We start from the raw sequence: 20400 nt of genomic DNA, 5'->3' as shown, positions 1-20400 counted from the left end.
AGCGCGGCCATTGGCTCACGCTGCTGTCAATCACATCCAGCGGCGCGCCGGGGGCGGGGCCTAGTGATACAGTGAGCGGCTATGGCCACCGGCTGTATCACAGGAGCACGCCCGCAAGCACTCCACACCATGCGAGGGAGCTCACATGAAGGTGTTGAGTCCTTGGGGGGGAGCCGAGACAGCCCCCGAGGGACCCCAGAAGACCAGGTTTGGGGCCACCCTGTGCAAAAGGAGCTGCACAGTTGAGGTAAGTATAACATGTTTGTTATTTAAAAAAAAAAAAAGAGTATTTATAGTGATCCTTTAATGTACACGGGACATTTTTACAACCTCTCCTGAACAATTTAACTTGCCAGATAGTAACCCACATTTAAAACGTCAGTTTTGCCGCATATACATGCCGCTTTTAGCCACGTTTGCTTTCATAAGAGTTTGAAAAAAGAAATCAAAATAGCCAAAAAATCAAAATGCGTGTATATGAAATGCGGCTAAACATGAGTTACCGCGTTTAGCGTCTGAAACATCAGAAACATTGGCGTCTGAACTAACTTTTTTGCCTTCAAAGAAAAGCCTATAAACGTAACTGCCTAAAAATGACATTAAACGAACCTGTGTATATGTACACATAAGATAACATTGGATGAATGTTGAAAAAAGCATCCAACTGTCTCTGAACGTCCATTTCCAGCAGCAGTGTACATGAAGCCTAAGGAACGAATAAAGGGACTGAAAAATACACATCACAGCATCTTCTATCCCTTTCTGACTTAAGCTAGATTTTTGCTGAATCAGAGCATTGTGTCCAGAGACCCAGAAAAGGGTGCCCTGGGGCTGATAAGAGACTATCATCATAATTGTTCTTGGCTGGCAAAGTTGGGTCCCATTAATAAAGCAAATTTTTTTCATCATTCACTGGCCAGTGTAACAAATCTGGGACTGCGACGTTGCACCCAAACAAAATTGACATCCTTTTTTTCCCACAAATACAGCTTTTTTTGGTGGTATTTTATCACCTCTGCGGTTTTTATTTTTTGCGCTATAAACAAAAAAAGAGCGTCAATTTTGAAAAAAAAAGAAATATTTTTTACGTTTTGCTATAATAAATATCCCCAAAAAATATATAAAAAAAACAATTTTTTTCCTCAGTTTAGGACGATATGTATTCTTCTACATATTTTTGGTAAAAAAAAAAAAAAAATCGCAATAAGCTTATATTGATTGGATTGCACAAAAGTTATAGCATCTACAAAATAGGGAATAGATTTATAGCATTTTTATTATTAGTATTTTTTTACTAGTAATGGCGGTGATTTGAGATTTTTATTGGGACTGCGACATTATGGCGGACACGTTGGACAATTTTGACACATTTTTGGGACCATTGGCATTTTTACAGCAATCAGTGCTATAACAATGCATTGATTACTGCAAAAATGTCACTGGCAGTGAAGGGGTTAACCACTAGGGGGCGACCAAGGGGTTAATGTGTTCCCTAGTGTGTATTCTAACTGAAGGGGGGAGAGGACTGTGTAAGGGAAGAGATGGATCGCTGTTCATACTCTGTATAAACAGACGATTTGTCAATTCTCCCCTCAGAGAACTGGTAACTGTGTGTATACACACACACAGATCCCGGTTCTCCGTGTGCCCCGAGCGATCGCAGAAGCCTGGTGGTGATCACAACAGCCTGGCGGTGATCGCGACCACCGCATAGGCTCCGTAAGGAGAGCAGGGGGCCCGCGCGCCCCTAGTGGCCACAGGGCGGAGAGACGTTACATAACGTTGTTTCGCCCAGCTGTGTCATTCTGCCGCGGTACAACTGCGGCGGCTGGACGTCAAGTGCTTAAATAGCACATGCTTTTACTGAATCTAGGTTAATATTTCAAGAAGGATTGCCAACTAACTGCACTTTTATCACTTCCATCAGCTCATCCCCCCAGTTATAACCTTTTGTACTTGCCCCATTTTATTAAATTCGAAGCTCTTATGAGCAGGGACTTCTTAACCTTCTTGTATTGTAACTACTGTTCCCAGTTGGTGTAGGGGAACCGCCCCCATCCATGCGCCCAGCCCCTAATCTGCATGCAGGGTGCTAAACGCATTGGATTTCAATGTTTTTTTTGTTTGTTTGTTTTTTAATGAAGCCCATGATTAGAGCCTAGGCTCTAAGTGGCTTCAAAAAAGGGCAGGCTCAGGGCGCTCTGAGCTCACCCAGTTGTGTGACAATAGCAAACTATTATTTGCTATTGTCTTCCTATTTCTCCTCCTGACCAATCAGGAAGCGGGTCTTAAACGTAAAAGCAACCGTATTGGCCAGTACCAGGGAGGATGTACGATCTCTCTGCTCTGCATCACCGCAAAACACAAGCCAGAGCCCAACCCTGTGGGAGTACCACCCACCGGGGGGTCGGGTGGTTTGTTTGCCACTCCCCTGCCGCTGACTGTTTCCCTTAGGCTTCATGTACACTTCTGCTGGTAAACGGACATTTAGGAGCAGTTTGGTCGTTTTTTTTTCAGCTGCCCCTGAACTCTCCTCTCTGTTATCTTATCAGTACATGTACACAGGGTCGTTTATAGTCATTTCCAGGCAGTTGAGTTCAAAAGCATTTTTTGGAACACAAAAAATGCGTTCAGGATGGATGTTCAGAGGCATTTGAAACGCCAAATGCCCGTAACAGCTTGTAAATGCGTTAACTTGCACTTAGCCACATTTAGTTTATGGGTGTTTTTCATTTTTGAGTATTCGGAAAAATAAAATATTAAAAAAAATGCTGCTAAATGCAGCTAGACGCAGCATGTAAACAAGGCGAAACGGACGCTTTTAAATGTCGGTTACTATCTGTCAAGTTGTACTTGTACATTATGCCTTAATATTAATTTACATACATACATACATATATATATATATATATATATATATATATATATATATATATATATATATATATTATAAAGCGATGCACAAACTTTTTGCTCTATACAAATCCTGAATATTAATAGGGATGAAACAAGAGAAGAGGAGATTAAAGCGGAACTTCAATACTTTTTTTCATCTTTCCATCTATTAAATCTTCTGCCTTTTTTGTTTTAACTTTAGATAGTAAAACATTTTTTTTCTGCCAGTAAATACCTTATACTGCCCACGGTTTCTTCTCTGGAAAAAAGCTTAGGCGTATGACATCATGCATAGCTCTCACTCTCTTAGGTTTGCCAGGAAGGGAGGGGGTGAGTCATAAGAGGGCCAATGAGAGCTGCAGAGATGGAGGTGTGTCTCGGTGTGTTTATGTAAATTCAGGAAGTGAACAGGCAGCAGCTTCAGCTGCCCACAGTTAAAATGGATGCAGCCAGACTTAGTGGAGGGAGATTTCTGCAGCATATTTGGCAAGTAAAGAATCACAGTATATATAAAATAATATGCAAAGTGGTTGGAGGGAAGCTTCAGAATGGCAAAGATGTTTTTATTACAAATTATGTGAGCAGACTGAAGTTCCTCTTTAAGGGGGAATATAATCAACATGTATAAATACATAAGCGGTCCATATAGTGAACTTGGTGTTGAGTTATTCACTTTAACCGCTTCCCATCCGCCCAACGTCATATGACATCGTTGGGTTTGAGCGCTGATATCTGAATGATGCCTGCAGTTACAGACATTATTCAGATATCTTCTGTAGCGCTGGCTCCTGACGAGCAGGCGCTATTATTTTTGTAAAGTTAAGTTGCCTGAAGCCACAGTTGGGCTTCGGAATTATTTCTCTAAATTTCTGGTTTCAGTAGCTGTCCAGCTGGGTTGCACTGGGTTCTCCTTGACCACAGGTGTCACAGTCACCGCCAGCAAGAGTAGAAACACAGTCTAGCTGGATGCATTGAATGCCACTTATCTCTCGGAACCAGCCCAGTGGGAGTGTTTTCCTGCTGTGCCTTCTGAGGGGTAGTATTTAAGGTACTGACGCCATGTTTGTGAGGGATTATTTTCTGTCTGTTTGGTTCTGGTGGTCCTCCTGACCCAGCCTCATGGCCCTCCTGGCCTGGGGTGCGGAACTATGCATCCTGTGTCCCGGTGCTGGCTGGGAAGGGACCAATCGAATTTCTGGGCCTACTGATCCAGGGATGGTCCGATGCCGTCTCATCAGAAGGGAGAGGCCCAGCAACTGAAGAACCCCAGGGGAGGACTCTTTCAGGAGAAGACCACGCGCAAGGCTGGTTTCTCTGAAGGAGCCTGGAGACTTAGTTGAAGGACGCAACCTGGATCAACACTCATACGGTATCGCTGGATCGGCTGAGAGAAGCTGGTACTGTATGTCAGTTCTTTAAATTTATCCACATCCCTCAGTAACGCTTAAGTGTATCTCACAAGTCTGTGGCAGAGACTTTACCGAGCGCCCCACCGGCTGCTAGGCCTAGTGAGAGAGGTCTATCCGGGGGTTGTTGAATCCAGTTGTGGAACAGTTTTATTCTCTGGATTCTCTTGATACTTTCACCTGGCAATTTAAGTGCCTGAACTCACCCCTAACCCTCTACCCTCCATTAAGAGACTTTGTTTTTTCTAACTAAATAACCCAAAAGAGGATTCAGTGTCAGTTTCAACATTCTTTGGACCATTTACCACGGGATCCCCAAGACGGAGAAGCAAGCAGGTGAGCTAACGGTAAGCCCAAATCAAACCAGCAGCTCTTTCGGGGGTCAGTGCTACACTTCTTTTTCAAACAGCGATTCCCTACACCATAAGAACAATCATAGCAGCTGTTCAGCCGCCTGATCGTTCTTATAGGCGGCAGGAGGGGACAACCCCCTCCCGCCGTCCTCCAGTGCTTCTCCAGGCTCGCCCCTGCCATTGGCGAACCATAGTAGGAACCAGTGCCACATGACCATAGAAATTTCTGGTGGACCAGATGGTCCATGATCGTTCAAAGGCCAGGCACGATGTTATGACATCACGCCCGGCCTCTGCATTTGAAAAAAATGCCACCGCCTTGGCTGGGAAGCCAGGATCGTTTTTTTATTTTTATTTTTTTATTTCAGGCCTCCCACCCCAGATCTCACTATAAAGAGGACCTGTCATGCCCTATTCCTATTACAAAGGATGTTTGCACTCTTTATAATAGGAATAAAAGTGATACAACTAAAAAAATATAAACAAAAGCATCAAACTAGAAAAATAAAAGTAAAATGAACAATAAAAAAAGATGTAAAGCTCCCCTGTGCCTGTGAGCTCGCTCGCAGAAGCGAACGCATACGTAAGTTACGCCCACATATGTAAACGGAATTCAAACCACACATGTGAGGTATCACCGCAAACGTTAGCGCGAGGGTAAAAATTATAGCTAAAGACCTGTAACTCAAAACAGGTGATGCTTTCAAATTTTTTACAGGTTACATGTGGAGATTTTTAAGTACCGAAGTTTGGCGCCATTCCACAAGTGCGTGCAATTTTGAAGCGTGACATGTTTGGTATCTATTTACTTGGCGTAGCATCATCTTTCACATTACGCAAAAATACTGGGCTAGCTTTACTGTTTTTTTTTTTTGTTTTTTTTTTAATGCATGAAACTGTTTTTTTCTTTCCCAAAAAAAGCGTTTGAAAAATTGCTGCGCAAATACTGTGCAAGATAAAAAGTTGCAACGACTGTCATTTTATTCTCTACGGTTTCTGCTATAAAAAAACATAATGTTAGGGGGTAGGCAAGTGGTTAAAGAGAAAGTATACTTCAGGCTGAATTTTTTTTTCTGACCTGTAAAGTAAAGACATCCTCTCCCCCTCCACCACCTCGGACAGTGAGCCTAGGGCCAGCCGTGACAGGTGATTCCCATTGAGGCAGCCACAGAGGCGGCCCTGTGGGGATTGGATAGTGCAGTTGTAAAATGTATTGGCAGATGGGAGTCAGGCAGATTAAAAATGTATGTTCATCCACATGTAGCGGTGGCCCCTGAAGAGCACGCGCTATGCGGTTTTTCGAAAATTAAAGTTGCCTAAACTGCAGTTTGGTTCCGGAGTAATTATCTAAATTGGGCCTCAGCATCAGTCTGACTAGACTGTGAGATGCTCAGCCTGGCCACAGGGGGCACTGTCTCTTCTGCCAGGCATGGAACTGTGGACTGGTCAGGCGCTTAATTTACTCTCTCTCTGAGCCCACCCAATGGGAGTGGCGCTCTCGCTGTGCTTCTGGGAGAGGGTACATAAGATGCGGATGTCACGTGGTTTGGGGTTCCGGTCCAGTATGATGTGCTGACTACATGGTCCTGGTCATCCTGACCAGCCCCCAGGAAGGCTATGGCCTGGGGTGTGGATCCACCCAACTTTAATGTCTTGGGGCTGGTCAGCCCGAGGCAAGGAAACTAAAGGAGGATTCTGAGGTGGTTGGGTGCCGTCTCCGTTTTGGGAGAGACCCGGTGTACTTCAAGCATTCCAGGGGAGGACTCTTCAGAAGAACACCACGTACGGGTTGGTTTTCTTAGCAAGAGCCTGGAAGGGCTGAAGTGACCGAGAGAATCCGGTCTTATAGGATACAGTGTTCTAAAGCTTAGTTTTCCTACAGGTTTTACAATGTCTGTGGCAGAGACATTATCTTGTACATTTCTACAACAACGTCTTTGGCAAAGACTTGTTTCTGAGTAAGCACCAAGTTGGCTGCTAGGCCTTGTGAGACAGCGACTGTCCAACCTGAGTGAACATCCAGTTGCGACTGGCTATTTTCTGGATGCAATCAAAGCGAGAAAGTTCTTCAATGTGTTTTTGACTTTGATACTAAGAGTGCCTGAATTTCCCTTCCAACCCTCTGATCCCAAGTTGAAAGACTGTTGAATGGATTTTATTTGCAAAACTCAGACAATTGAAGTGGATCTATTGTCAGTCTCAAGTTACTGGGCCATCTACCACGTGACATCCCCTAGATTTGCAACAAGGAGAACGGAGGGTAACGGTAAGCCCAAAAATAACCAGCAGCTCCTTCGGGGGTTAGTGCTCCACACACATGATTTAATACCCCTGGGTTTACTGAGGTGTCTTGTTATTTTTCCCTATTGCATGTGTATTAGTTGTTGTAGTTATGTTCTGTGTAGTGTGTTATGTCTTCTTTTTCTTTTTAGATCATGCTTGCCTCGTGTCGATATTAGGACACTTCTTTGTTCATTGTGGGACCAAGAGGGATGATCTCAGGCCTAATGGTCATCAGCTATGCTTCCCCAGATCTGAGGCAAGCATTAGGTGGATAGACTTTCCGGGCTGTTATGGAGCAGGGTGGTTCCGGAGTTAAATAGGGTCGTGAGATAGGATAGGCCCCCCGAAATATTGATCATACACGCTGGAGGTAACGACCTGGTTGTTAGGTCCAATCGACACCTCATACGGGACGTCAAGTTTGACGTGCTCCGGCTGCAGTTGGCCTTTTCTAATATGGTAATGGTGTGGTCCGACATGGTAGGTTGCACGACCTGGCATCTTGCCAGGTCAGTATCAAAACTGAACAGGGCCCGAGTAAAGGTTAACAAGGAGGTTGGGAGGTATATATATAGCACGTAATGGTGGTGTCGTAGTAAGGCATTGGGGACTAGAGGTGGATATGTGGCAATATCTCCGCAGTGATGGGGTCATTCTGAATGTGGTGGGCACGGATCTGTGGTCCCTGGGTTTGCAAGACATGGTACAGCGAGCATTACCAAGACCACCCCCTCCCTTTAGAATGTAAGCTCTACGAGCAGGGCCCTCCCGTCCCTTCTGTATTGTACTGAAATTGTGCTGTCCCCCCTCTACATTGTAAAGCGTTGCGGAAACTTTTGCCGCTCTGTAAATCGTTAATAATAATAATTATGTTTTTGGCAGAGCACAAAGGTGTGAGGCTTTACACTTTGCGCTGTGGTGGTTGGGTCTTTGGAGGCATTTGTAAATAACCTGCTGTATTAGATGATTTGGACACATTTAAGGTATGGGACCCTGGTGGAATACCAGTTATGGTGGTTAACTGGGAGTAATGGTGTATTTGCAGAATGTGGTTCGTCCTGGAGTCGGTGCAGTGCGGCAGGGACCGTGGAAATAGCGTACCCAGATACAGGGAACATTTTGATACTTAGTGCCTCCAAGGATCGGCACTAAGGTTATGTTTTTGTTTAAACCAATGTTACACATAATTGTTCGTTTTAATAAAGAGGCCGAAAACTGCCATTTTACTCCAACTTTTGTGTAAGTATACTTTTTGGTAAGTACACTGGGGGCAATAAGATGGGGATACAGTAATGTAGGAGACAAAGAGTCAGGATATATCTAGGGCAGTGTTTCTCAACTTCAGTCCTCAAGGCGCCCCAACAGGTCATGCTTTCAGGATTTCCCACAGATGAAATGGCTGTGGTAATTGCTAAGGCAGTGAAACTGATTAAATCACCTGTGCAAAATAATGGAAAACCTGAAAACATGACCTGTTGGTGCGCCTTGAGGACTGGAGTTGAGAAACACTGATCTAGGGTACCTTTTTCAAGTCTTTTCTGTAGGCTTTGGATTGCGTAAGTAGGAACAGTTTTGTTTTGGAATCCCCCCTCCGCTCATTTCACTGTGGATTACAAGGAATGCACAATCACACATTTTTTTCTTTTATCCTGGCACCTTCTCCCCTCCCCCGTACAGAGGGCCTCTACACAATGTGTGCGTGCCTGGGATTTAAATTAGAATTGTCTGGGCCTCAGTAATGTAATGTAACATGAAACTGTATTGTGTTTCCCAGCAATGTATTTTCAGTGTATCAAATCCCCAATTCTAATTTAAAAATGTGTCTATTTTGTAAACATTATAGGTAATTATTTTATTTTTATTTTTTTAAAGAAAATGTGATTCCTTCCTTAATCCCTTGAGTATTAGCCTGTATTACCCCTTCATTGCCATGCCGTTTTTCAGTTTTCAGCACTGTGATTGTGACTGACATTTAGGCCTCTTTCACACTAACGTCCCGTTCAGGCCCGCCTGTCAGTTTTTCAGGCGGACCTGAACGGGTGCTCCATAGAGCTCTATGGAGCGTCGGATGTCAGCGGTGACATGTCCGCTGACATCCGACCCGCTCCGATCCGAAAAAGTGTAACGGAGGAAAAAGCTATTTTTCCATCCGTCTGCGGATCGGATCGGGTGACGACGAGCACTGCGGTCCGTCGTCATCCGATCTCCCATAGGGGAGAGCGGCGCTGTGACAGATCCGTCCCTGCGCAGTGTGCAGAGACGGAGCTGTCATCTCCCTGCTCAGCGGGGATCGGCGGAGTGATCCCCGCTGAGCAAACGGACATCCACGGGGCGGATCAGAACTGATCCGCCCCGTGTGAAAGGACCCTTACTCTGTCCTGCCTTGCTTTATATTATTTTTTTGAGACAGATAGAGCTTTCTTTAATGATTTTTTGTTTTTATAGTAAAAAAAAGTAAATACCACCAAAGACCAACAATATTGAAAAGATAAAGTTCCCTTATTTTCTGTTAAAATCACAAGACAGAAATGGCACACACCTTGACGTAACCTGAAAGTATACAACATATATATAATCTCCGAGATGCCAGTGGCAGCTAGGACGTGTGATTGAAACTACAATAGAAAAGGATGGTCTAGTTCAGTGATGGCGAACCTATGGCATGCGTGCCACAGCTGGCACTCATAGCCCTCTCTGTGGGCACGCAAGGAAGAGCAGCGCACACTGGCCGTCCTATAGAAGGTGTCTTGTCCACGCCACCCCCCCCATCGAACTACATCTCCTATGTCTCTGGGGCCAGGAATAATGTGTCTGGGGGGGGCATGAACGAGACAAGGTGGTGCTGCTGGGTTGGAGGAAGTCACACCGATACTGGATGCCGGAGCCAGGTGAGATTGTAATGTGATAGTCTCCCCTGCAGCCTGCCTCTGTCTGTCCATGGTCTCAGCAGGACCGCCAACAGTGGGGAGAGGAGTTTCTCTCCTTCAGCAACTGAAAGATGGCTTCTTCTCCTCTCTCTCCAGCCAGCTTTCAGCTGCTGGAAGAGGGAAACAGGGCAGCGTCCTGTAATTGTCCTCCCATTCCTGAGCCTGTCACTATTAGGGCCTCTCCACATGGACCTGTCTGTGTACGGAGCCCGCTCTGCTCACAGGGAGATCGCTCCATCGATCCCCGCTGAGCAGGAAGATGACAGGTCCGTCTCTGTACACTGTGCAGGGACGGACCTCTCAGAGCTCCGCTCTCCCCTATGGGGGATCAGATGAGGACGGACCGCAGAGTTCATCGTCACCCGATCTGATCCTCAGATGGATGGAAAAATAGGTTTTTCCTCCCTCACACTTTTTCGGATCGGAGCGGGTCGGATGTCAGCAGACATGTCACTGTTGACATCCGACCCTCCATAGAGGTCTATGGAGCATCCGTTCAGGTCCACCTAAAAAACTGACAGGCAGACCTGAAAGGATCGTTCGTGTGAAAGAGGCCTTACTGCCTAGTGCTGCTACAGTGTGTACAGCTGATTGATAAAAAAAAAAAAAACACAGCATTAATATGGAAATAGCGTGAAATTCCCATGTAAAAAGAGCACTATTTATATATAAATAGTGTGTCATTCCTATGTAAATAACATAACTGGCCACCCCTCCCCTAGTTCCCACCCACCATCATCTCCTGAATAGTGCCCAAGAAATGTATGCAAATGGAAGCAGGCTTGAGAGTCCTGCTTTCCACTGCCTTGCTGGATGTTCCACCAGGTACAGCATTTAGGTTTCTGTAATACTGGGTCAGCAGTGAGCAGATGGAAGGGGGAGGGTTAACTATTTAGAGTGCAAGGGTGAGCAGGGGGTTGAGGTGCAAAGGTGGGCGAAGAGGTAGTGTGTAGAGGTCAGCAGATTTTTGGGGGTGCAATAGTGAGCAGAGAAGTGCATATAGAAGTAGGCTTTGGGGTACAGAGGTGAGCAGCTGTGTTGGGGTGTATTTACATATGCAGCAGCCCTTGTTGTCCCTCTGAGAAGCAATTTATGATGGATACATTTTCAGAAGGCAGTTTACAGGTGGCTGAGAGACGATATATCACCTTCTCACCACCGATATTAACACTGGCACTTTGAAATAAACAAGTTGGTTTTGTGTTGCAGTTTGGGCACTCAGGTTCAAAAAGGTTCACCATGACTGGTCTAGTTCATCGAGTCAAGGCGTTTGTGGGTGACAGAAGAATGCAAGATAAGGACTATTTAACAAAACCCTCAATTATTGAACGTCCTATTCAAAAGCTAGTAGTTCTCATAGAAAGTAAATGAGTTATCAGTTTTAGTGATAAACTAGCATACCAACACACAATACAGTCGCCAGTTACAGAGGTACCTATAAGCCAATCTGGTGTAAGACTCAAGTTTTGCTTACAATTGCTTACTGCATATCTTGCTACCCTTAACAAGGGGTGCAACGTTGCACCATTACTGAAGTTTCCAAAAGTTTATTGTCTATAAGAGTATATATGTTTTTAGGCATAAATTGAGTGCATGCTGTTAGTTAAAAGATATGCTGTAGACAATCTAAATCCTTGAACAGTAGATAGGAAGTACTAAAGATAGCAAATTAATTGAAAAGCACAAAAGGAACAAGTGTTCTGAGGGCTGGAAAAAAGCATTAGGAGCAGAGTAAACAAGCTTTAGGCCATCAGCAGGCAATTACTTAGGTCAGCTTTCCCCAGGCTACTCCCTCCATGGCCAACAATAAGATTTCTGTTCAAAAAGTAACACGCCTTCTTGATTTTGGCCAGTATATGATGAAGGGTCACGATGCAATATGCAGCATTCTATGGCAATGGTCTCATGCTTGAAATTACCCTGACTGAGATTAATTTAGTAATGTAATAATTTACATTAAAGGGAAAAGCAAATGCTTGTGCAGCTGATAGCATAAAATCAATATAAAGTTTTTTTGTTTCCATATTCATTTTTTTTTTTTAGAAAATTTGTCCTTTTTCTTATAACAGACCTTCACACACTTTTACCAGGTCCTTCCATCTAACCCCCTTTTTTAGCAACCAAAAATTTTTTTTTTAGGAGGTGATCCTTATATTCTGCAGTGCACAGCCCTAGGTGACAATGAGCTCCCCCCTACCCAAAGCCTTCTGGGAAACCCAAAACATTCATCCCAGCAAGGGATGGGCACTGATGAGTCACTAATATGCCGCACTGATAGGTGGCATGGATAGGTGGTACTGATGGGCTTTCCGAAAGCTGACGGGAACGGCCGAATGCAGCCGAAAATAGCTGAGAGTGGCCGAAGATAGCCGAGTGCGGCCGAAAATACCCAGAAGCCACCGAGAACGGCAAAAAGGCTTAGAAACAGCGGGGGATCGGCGTATAACATGCACCCCCGATTTTCCCCTGATTTTAGGGGGAAAACAATGTGTGTTATACGCCGATAAATACGGTAAATGTTATGCCAAGTGTCCAGTAAAAGTTGTTTCAACTGCTTTAAGTCCGGTCTGAAGTTATTCAAGGGTGCATGTTTGGTTTTGGCATATTCCTGGGCCTGTAATAGCACAATGGGATATGACTAAAACCACTTCAAAGGTTAACTCGCAAGGCAAGGAAGAGGAGGCAGTTGCCACAGGTAACGTAAGAACAGCTACAGCAAGCAGTCATTTGGCGTGGTACCTGGTTAGGTGACAGGTCCTCCGGTAGCAAGGGGGGTGGGTGTTATGGCTCCCTCCCTAGCTGTACCTCTCCTCTGGTCACCAGTAGCAAACTGTCATACAGAGACCTATGGCCTGATCACAAGGTACGGGAAGGTAGAGCTAAAGTCGGACACCCATTAAAAAGGTGCTACAGTATGTCAGGCGGGGTTTCATTCCGTTACCAGGAGTGAGGTAACAGACTTTTCTTTATTAAAGCTCTGGACCCATTTTTGGAGATCCTTGGTGTGTTGGTAAAAATTTTTTCATTCTGCCTGGTTGAATGTTTGACTCTTCACATTACCACAGCCTCTGCCTGGTCCCGGGCATTGGTGAGCACCAGGGGTGGACTAACAACTCATGAGACCCCCGGGCAATAGGAGATTATGTGGCCCCCCCCAGGCAATCCGAAATTATGGGGCCACACGGTATATAAACACACGCACACACACACAGTATACAATCACACAGTATACACAGACATGTTTCTATTGGCTGAGAAGGTACTGGAGAGGTGGGGCAGCCATAATCTCAGGATTTTTAGACCAAAAGGATGTCGGTAAGGGACATTTTTGAGACAGATGTAAAAAAAAAAAAAAACACGGATTTTTACATTCTGTCCCTGGTTTTACTGAGGCTGGCAACCCTGATGGGGTCCCCTAGTGGCTATGGGGCCCTTGGGCAGTGCCGAAGTGGCCCAATGGTCAGTCTGCCCCTGGTGAGCACACCTTCAGGCAAGTTGGTTATCCCACAAACACGGGCGCGGCTAGACCCTATATATATATATATATATATACATACATATACACTGTGTGTATATGTATGTATGTATGTGTATATATATATATATACATACATACATATACACACAGTGGGGGTTATTTTCTAAAGACAAATCCACTCTGCACTATAAGTGTACTTGGATGTGCAATCTCTGTAGATCTAAGAGGAAGATCTGAAATGAGGATTTTTTCATCCAATCATGTGCAAGCTAAAATGCTGTTTTTCATTTTCCTTGCATGTCCCCCTCAGATCTACAGCGACTAAACTTCCAAGTGCACTTGCAGCGCACTCATAGTGCAAAGTGTATTTGTCTTTTGTACATAACCCCCAGTATCTCACACAAGTGAGTACACCCCTCACATTTTTGTAAATATTTTATTATATCTTTTCATGTGACTGCATTGTAGCAAAGCGTCATTTCTTCAGCGCCAAGTTGAAGCACACTACTCCCTTGGGAGCTGCTAGTAGTTCATACAGTATGGCTGGTTTAACCCCCGCTTCTTCCACCCCCGCTATAGCAACAGACATGTGTAGAACAGTTCAAAACTTTAGATTTATTCCAGATTCCGGCGGGTACTATCACCTGTGATACACAAATATACTTTGCCTCTGGGTTGAAATGTACAAACTTGAGCTTTAGTGCAGATTCCGGCAGGTACTATCACATCAGTGATGCACAGAATAGGAGTTGCCTCTGGATTAGAATATGTGTGAGTGAATAGTCTCTCTCCTTTAGTGAGCTGACACGCATGCCCCTCTTAAAAGAATGTAGTATTGAAACACTAGTAGTCACAGGCCTCCCCTGCCTTCTCCTCATGCCCTTTTCCTCCCAGGCCAACTCAGGAAAGGTCCAGGCCAACCCTGGCTCACTCAGGTTGGTTTGCAGCTACTTCTTGCTTCGGAGAACGGTGTAAACCTTCCAGCTCTGGAGTCTCTGGACCTCCATCACCTTCCGGTGAAGATCTGTGTGGCTATCCAGCACTGGAATCTCTGAACTTCCAGGCCTTCCAGCCCTCGGCCTTCACGTCACATCTTTATACCTGTGTGGATTAGTTCTCTTCCCATCTCCAACTCCCCAGGGAACATGTGACCCCAGTGTATATGTATGAGCCCCACCCCTGACCAAGAAAATTAACGATTGGACAAGAGGGAGTAAGTGTGTTATATTTGGTGTTATCGCTCTCACTCTCTTATACTGGTAACTGGAACTTCAACATGGCGTCTCATGACTACGAACTCTGGGAGGATCTGAAAAAATAATTGTTGCTCTACAAAAAGATGACATAGGGGTGAGGGGTCAGCCTATAAGTGGTCAGACCATACGCCGCACGCTGCATAAAATTGGTCTGCATGACTGCCATCTCAGAAGGAAGCCTCTTCTAAAGATGCTGAAGACAAGCAGACTGTGCAGGCTTTCTTGTGCATCAAACTAAGGACATGGATTACTGGAACCATGTCCTGTGGTCTAATGCGACCAAGATAAACTTATTTGGTTCAGAGGGTGTCAAGTGTGTGTGGTGGCAACCAGGTAAGGAGTACAAAGACCAGTTTGTCTTGCCTACAGTCAAGCATGGTGGTGGGAGTGTCATGGTCTGGGGCTGCATGAGTGCTGCTGGTGTTCTGCCGAGAAGTGTCCCCCCATCGGATAGTGTGCGCCCCGTACTGCTCAGGCGCATCGCTTGCGCAGTACGGAGGACAAGGGGACACCGAAAGTCTCTGAAGATGAACGGCGCCTGCGCATTTAATAGTACCTTCTGTCCTGAGGCCAGGTTCAAGCCCCCCCATCCTACTGGACATAGATGATGTAAAACAGCACTTTGTAACAGGGCCCCTTGCAGGTTCGCTTCGCTCCCCACCCTTCGGGCACGACCTCGCTGCGCTCAGCATATTTTTATTCTAACTCTATGTCCACTTGGATGGTGGGGCTTGAACCTGGACTGAGGGCAGAAGGTACTATTAAGTGCGCAAGCTCCGATCATCTTTGGAGACTTTCAGCGTCTCTTTGTCCTCTGTACTGTGCAAGCACAGTACAGGGCAGACACTATCCGATGGGGAACAGTATTCAACAAGACATCGGCACTGGGGAGCTACAGTTCATTGAGGGAACCATGAATGCCAACATGTACTGTGACATACTGAAGCAGAGCATGATTCTCTCCCTTCGGAGACTGGGCCGCAGGGCAGAATTCCAACATAACGACCCCAAACAAACATCCAAACACAAGACGACCACTGCCTTGCTAAAGAAGCTGAGGGTAAAGGTGATGGACTGGCCAAGCATGTCTCCAGACCTAAACCCTATTGAGCACCTGTGAGGCATCCTCAAACAGAAGGTGGAGGAGTGCAAGGTCTCTAACATCCACCAGCTCCGTGATGTCTTTATGTAGGAGTGGAAGAGGACTCCAGCGACAACCTGTGAAGCTCTGGTGAACTCCATGCCCAAGAGGGTTTAGGCAGTGCTGGAAAATAATGGTGGCCACACAAAATATTGACACTTTGGACCCAATTTAGACATTTTCTATTAGGGGTGTACTCATTTTTGTTGCCAGCGGTTTACACATTATTGGCTGTGTGTTGAGTTATTTTGAGGGAACAGCAAATTTACAAGCTGTACACTCACTACTTTACATTGTAGCAAAGTATAGTTTCTTCAGTGTTATCTCATGAAAAGATATAATAAAATATTTACAAAAATGTGAGGGCATACTCACTTTTGTGAGATAATGTATATATACACACACACACACTATATTAACAAACGTATTGGGACATCTGCCTTTACACGCACATGAACTTTAATGGCATCCCAGTCTTATAGCTGTAAAGGGTGAACCCTACGGACTAACAGCTTCAACTATTCTGGGAAGGCTGTCCACAAGGATTAGGAGTGTGTCTATGGGAATGTTTGGTCATTCTTCCAGAAGCGCATTTGTGATGCCAGGCACTGAGGTTGGACGAGAAGGCCTGGCTCTCTAATTGATCCCAAAGGTTGAAGTGCAAGCCAGTTATGTTCCTCCACCCCAAAACCGCTCATCCATGTCTTTATGGACCTTGCTTTGTGCACTGGTCCAAATCATTTGGCAGTGGTGGGATTATGGTATGGGTTATTTTTTCAGGGGTTGGGTTTGGCCCCTTAGTTGCAGTGAAAGGAACTCTTAAGGCGTCAGCATACCAAGACATTCTGGACAATTTCATGTCCCTTCCTGTTCCAACATGACCACGCAGCAGTGCACAAAGCAAAGTCCATAAAGACATGGATGAGCAAGTTTGGGGTGGAGGAACTTGACTGGCCTGCACAGAGTCCTGACATCAACCAGATAGAACGCCTTTGGGATGAATTAGAGCGGAGACTGTGAGGCAGACCTTCTCGTCCACATCAGTGCCTGACCTTACAAATGTGCTTCTGGAAGAATGGTCAAACATTCCCCTAGACACACTCCTAAACCTTGTGGACAGCCTTCCCAGAAGAGTTGAAGCTGCAAAGGGTGGGCCAACTCAATATTGAACCCTCCAGACTAAAGCTGGATACACACACTATACAACTTTTGTTGTTAGATTTCCTTTAGATTTACCTTCAACTATGCAGAGGTCTGTCTGACTTCATACAAATTGAAAATGTTTAGGTTTGACCTCATATTATATGTTTTTGGTATATCTAAAGGAAAAAATCTAAAGAGAATTGTCTAGTGTGCATCCAGCTTTAGGCTGGCCATACATTATACAATTTTCTTCTATAGATTTCCTTTAGGGCCGGTTCACACAGCGAGGCGCGGCGAGGCGTCTCCGACTTGCCTCGCCGCGACCTGCGGGGATCTCAGCGGCGACTTGCAGAGGACTTCTGTATAGAAGTCAATGCAAGTCGCCCCCGAAGTCGCCCAGAAGTAGTACAGGAACCTTTTTTCTGAGTCGGAGCGACTCGAGTCGCTCCTCTCAGAACGGTTCCATAGTACTGAACGGGGGCGACTTGCGGGAGCGAGGCGAGGCGAGCCGTGTCGCCTCGCATCGCATCGCTGTGTGAACCGGCCCTTAGATTAACCAAAACCATTTAAAATGAGGTCAAATCTGAACACTTTCAGTTTGTGTGTAATCAGGCAGGCCCTTGTACTACATAGATTAAGGTAAATCTAAAGGAAATTGAATAAGAAAATGGTATGGTGTATGGCCAGCTTTAGACTGAGATGCCATTAAAGTTCATGTGTGTAAAGGCAGGCGATCATTCTTTGTACATAGCTGAGAGCTCCCCACTGGGGTCCCCAATAGAGAAAAGTGTCCACCTATAAATAAATTACAGTTTATGAATAATGCCGCATACACACAACCGGATTTTTTCGACAGCAAAGGTCCGACGGAAAGAATCCGTCAGACAATTTGATCGTGTGTGGGCTCCATCGGACCTTTGCTGTCCAAAAATGTGATGGACTTTAGAAATAGAACATGTTTCACATTTTTCTGCCAGACCCAGTTCCTATGGAGAAATCCGTTCGTCTGTATGCTAGTCCGACGGACGAAAACCGATGCTAGGGCAGCTATTGGCTACTGGCTATGAACTTCTTTATTCTAGTCCGGTCATACGTCATCACGTTTGAATTCGTCGGACTTTGGTGTGATTGTGTGTGACCAAGTCCGTTAATTCGGAAAGTCCGTCAGACCTAGTCTGCCGGAAAGTCCGGTCGTGTGTACGTGGCATAAGACAATAGAAAATCGATCTACTGTATAAGAACAGATTGTATTAGGAGACCATTGTCTTATAACTGTAAGTTTTGCAATCATACTGTGCTCCATATATATATATATATATATATATATATGTTTATATAGAAACACACACACACACACACACAGAGCTGTCTCTGTATAGCTGTCAGATGACTCTCCAGGGTGTATTCATCTACCGTCATATGATTTCATTTAAGACTTAACCATTTCCTTTCTATGTTGAATAACCTTCTAATGCATTGCAACAGAATTATTAAAAATATGTTTGCGTTACGCCATCATGATAGATGCTCACGTAAAGCATTCACATGTGGCTACTAATGACCCCCACCTAGAGCCCGGGGCTGAAATCTCGACAAAAACCACAACATGCGATGCTTAGCTCTTGGTCCCCTTTCAGCTTGGAGGCTGCACTTCCGGAAGCTAATTACATACTCCACTGGGTTTAAAAGACCTGCATCCCCCACACTTAAATTATTTAAAACCTTATTCAACGCGTAATTTTACAGAAAAAATAAATAAATAAAACCATGTGGGTTTTCAATTGATGGCAACCTGCTTGCTCATCCTTTACAGTTAAAATCCTAAAGCAGAAGGTCAACACATGTTTTTTAAAACACGATCTTGCAAAATGTAAAAACATTTGAGCAGCCTCATTCCAATGACGGCAATACACAAAATGATTTTATATATGATTGTGTTTTTGATAGTTTTACTATTTAACAACATCTATTTATACATACATGGGACTTTAACGGTACACAGCTTTCAATGTTTTTAAAAATTCAATGATTTCTTTTTTATCATCAATAAAAATTCATACCCCATAAAAACTTTAAAATGTACTAAAGGTTGAAAATGTAAGTCACAACGAGATTGAGGTGTCTTGCATAGAATATTGAATGTAGATACTGTCTTCATAGAAGATCACCTAATGCGCCATACAATTTACGATCATATCAAATTATCTACTTTCCTACGATCAGATTCTGCCATCAATTTAATCGTAAATATTCTGATCAATATGGGTCGGTTCTATACAGATCAGTAGCACGCTATGGGGTTGATTTACTAAAGGCAAAATGACTCTGCACTTTGCAAAATGCAGTTGCTCTCTGCAATTGCAGTTGCTCCGGAGCTTAGTAAATGAGGTCAGGCTTTACTTTGCAAAGAATACCCAATCACATTCAAGGAAATTTTTTTTTAAAAATAGCATTTTTGCTTGCATATGATTGGATGATGGAAGTCAGCAGAGCTTCTGCTCATTTACTAAACTCTAGAGCTACTGCTTTTGCAGAGTGCAACTGCAATTTGCAAAGTGTGCAGTCATTTTGTCTTTAGCAAATCAACCCTTATGTGTCTTTTTGATAATTGATACATCCAATAATATTATCCAAACCTGTGAAGAATCAGATTGTTACATGTATGGCCACCAGAAGTCAAATCCTGTTTGGTCAATCTGGCCAATTGATCACTAAAGGCAGGATTAAAAATGTATTGCAGTACAGTATATAATTATCGCATGATCATGTTTACTGCAGTCAGATCAGAAAAACATACATTGTTATTAATATGTATATCGGTTGCTGTGGTCTTGCAAATTAATCTATTTTAAGATAAAGAGATGTCAGGTTGCTGTAGGGTTAAGGTGCCTAACACACCTTCAATTATTTTTGTGCTTTTTTTTTTTAATAATGAATTTCAGAAAATTCATAGGCTGTATAAATCAGCTACACCATTATAACAAGCATAGGTTTACATGGCGTCTGCTTAAAGGTGAGAAAGATAAGCACAGATTACATGGCTGAGTAACATGCGGCAATACATTGAGCCCCAGCAGACATCAGAAATACAGATGGATTGTACTCACTGCGTGTACAGAGTCTGCTGTTGTCTGTGGCTGGGAGCAGCTGTCAGCCTGACACAAGCTGTGTGGGATCAGCAGAGAAATGAATGGGTGTGGAGAGACCAAGGGATGAAGGATGGGTAGGGTGGAACTACAGCTCATGACGAGAGGCTCAGGAGAGAACAGAGGAGGACCTTTGGAGAGAATGGAGGGCATAGAAGGGGCAGCATGGAAGGAAATAATGAACCTGCATTGAAAGATTTAATGGAGGATAATCAGAAATGCTGAGCAAAGGCAGTCTGCTTGGATGTCAGTTTCTTTTTTTTTTTAAACCTCATCTACGGGAGTGTAACATATTATTATGCCCAAAATCTGGTATTAAACCCTTCCACGAGAACAACCCGTAATGATAAATCCATGTCAGTATGATGGCAA

At 44.3% G+C, this 20400-nt stretch overlaps 1 protein-coding gene across 1 annotated transcript in view; it reads right to left on the bottom strand.

Moving 5' to 3' along the window:
• LOC143934017 (pregnancy-specific glycoprotein 22-like) overlaps positions 1–20139 on the bottom strand; it is a 61642-nt gene extending 41503 nt beyond the window's left edge. The window contains exon 1 of the mRNA XM_077457251.1: positions 19990–20139. The gene's annotated coding sequence lies outside the window, so the exon portion shown is untranslated. The remainder of the gene's footprint in view (positions 1–19989) is intronic.
• Between the last annotated feature and the right edge of the window lie 261 nt (positions 20140–20400).

The sequence above is a fragment of the Lithobates pipiens genome, unplaced genomic scaffold (genome assembly GCF_037356315.1).
Source record: "Lithobates pipiens isolate NorthernLeopardFrog02 unplaced genomic scaffold, aLitPip1_a1.2 Scaffold_27, whole genome shotgun sequence".
NCBI lineage: Eukaryota > Metazoa > Chordata > Amphibia > Anura > Ranidae > Lithobates > Lithobates pipiens.
This window is presented reverse-complemented; position numbering and strand designations above follow the sequence as displayed.